The sequence below is a fragment of the Cornus florida genome, unplaced genomic scaffold, assembly GCF_030987335.1.
Source record: "Cornus florida cultivar Cherokee Brave unplaced genomic scaffold, ASM3098733v1 CherokeeBrave_3.0.0_Hap2_Chr10, whole genome shotgun sequence".
NCBI classification, from domain to species: Eukaryota; Viridiplantae; Streptophyta; class Magnoliopsida; order Cornales; family Cornaceae; genus Cornus; species Cornus florida.
In genome coordinates this window covers 26,454,444-26,456,375 of record NW_026775580.1, presented here as the reverse complement: position 1 = coordinate 26,456,375, position 1,932 = coordinate 26,454,444, and the positions used below count along the sequence as shown (strand labels likewise).

The following is a 1,932-nucleotide window of genomic DNA, read 5'->3' as shown; positions in this document are numbered from 1 at the left end:
TACTTGAAGCAAAGTGAAGCAAACGCTGGACTTGGAAGCAATTAAAAAAAAAAAATTTGAAGTTGCTTAAGGACCATCTGTAAGTTCTATTTAATTTTAGTACTTTAATTGTTTACCAATTTGCATGTTTAGGACAGCCCAAGTGGAGGCTTAATCTGAATTGTTTTATTTTTAAGTCCAAGCATACCTTCTTGTGGAAGGCTTCGGCCCGTGTGGAGGCATTTATTTGTTTTAAGTGCATTGATATTATTGAGGAGTTTGGGAACATCGTATGTGGAGGTTGAAAAATTGAAATGTTGGTGTGTTGACTTATTCTAGTGCATGCATGGTCATAGATCACTTAATTGTCCTATTGCTCCAGTAAACCACAATCTCGAAGTTTCCTTTCAGCGTTTAAGAGGTAGTACTAGGGATAGTCATCCTAATCTTCCAAATTTTGATTTTCCATCACCTTTAATGGAAGACCCAATAGATCCAATTGAAGATCCCATTGTAGATCTTGGTCATGTGGATCGTAACGGTGTGCACCACCCACCATAAGTTCATATTGTGGATCCTCAAGGTGTGCATCCACCCTTGGGAATGCCACGACCAATTAATTCTGTGGTGCAACAATCTAATCTAGGGATGCCAAGGCCAAATGTTGTTCCCCCTATTGGTGAGCAACAACAACAATATGTTCAAATGGCATACCCTCAACAAGGCCAAATGGCATATCATCAGCAAGGTCAAATGCCATATCCTCCTCTCAATCCTCTTAATCCTCCAATGGTCCTTAGGGATCGTTACACTCCAAATCAATATAATGCACCCACTTATATTCAATTGCCAAATTTTCGTGCTCATCATTATGAGATTAAGGCTTCCACCATTAACATTTGCCCCCTTTTCTATGGGTTAAGCAATGAAGAGCCTTATAAACATTTAGATGAGTTCTTGGAAGTTTGTTCCACCGTGAAAATCACGGATGTTCCGGAAGAAGTCCTAAAAATGAAGCTTTTCCCTTTCACTCTTCGGGATAAAGCTAAATATTGGTTCAACAATTTGCGGTCAAATGCAATCACCTCTTGGGCACAATTGCAACAAGATTTCCTAAAAAAGTATTACCCCACGAGTCGAACTGATTCAATGAGAACTTCCATTCGTGAATTTAAACAAGAAGAAGGAGAACCCCTTCATGAAGTATGGGAACGTTTGAATGACTTGCTACGGATGTGTCCACATCATGACATTCCTAAGTGGCAATTAGTTCAATGTTTCTTTTCAAGTTTATCCGATGTTAATAAGGGTATTATTGATGCTTCTTGTGGCGGAAGCTACATAGAAAGAAATGAAGATGAAATTTGGCATCTTTTCGAAAAAATGAGTGAAAACTCAATGCATAGATCTTCATCTTCTAGGGGTGGTCACCTAGCAAATATGGGAGGAAAGAAAGCTCTAAATCAAATAGACTCGTCCATGGAAATTGCCGCCGAGGTCAAAAATCTTACTCAAAGGTTTGATACATTCCTTTTGAATTAAGGACCGACAATTCAATCTTATCCTCATCATTCCAATGAAATGTGCATGACTTGTTCTAGTTACACTCACCATACTTTAAATTGTCCTCTTGGACAAATCATCCCAAGTGAGCCTCAAGAACAAGCAAATACCGTTTTCATTCATCAAGGGAACAACCCTTATTCCAATACTTACAATCCGGGGTGGAAAAATCATCCAAACTTCGCATGGAGAAATCAAAGAGACGGTGCAAACCCTTCTCAAACTCAAGGTTACCAAGCAAAGTATGTTCCCCAACATCTCCAAAATTAAAATCATAATTCTCAAGGTTATCGTCCTTCATTCTATCCTCACAATGTGAATCAATACTCTCATCCTCAAGCATCAAATTCTTAATACTCTCATCTCAAGCATTAAATTCTCAATCTTACT

At 38.5% G+C, this 1,932-nt stretch overlaps 1 non-coding gene across 1 annotated transcript; it reads right to left on the bottom strand.

The window, feature by feature from the left end:
- Positions 1 to 1,125: 1,125 nt before the first annotated feature.
- On the bottom strand, positions 1,126 to 1,232 carry LOC132280517 (small nucleolar RNA R71). Its single transcript, XR_009471588.1, has one exon. It is a non-coding gene; the product is annotated as a small nucleolar RNA R71 (small nucleolar RNA).
- Positions 1,233 to 1,932: the final 700 nt, after the last annotated feature.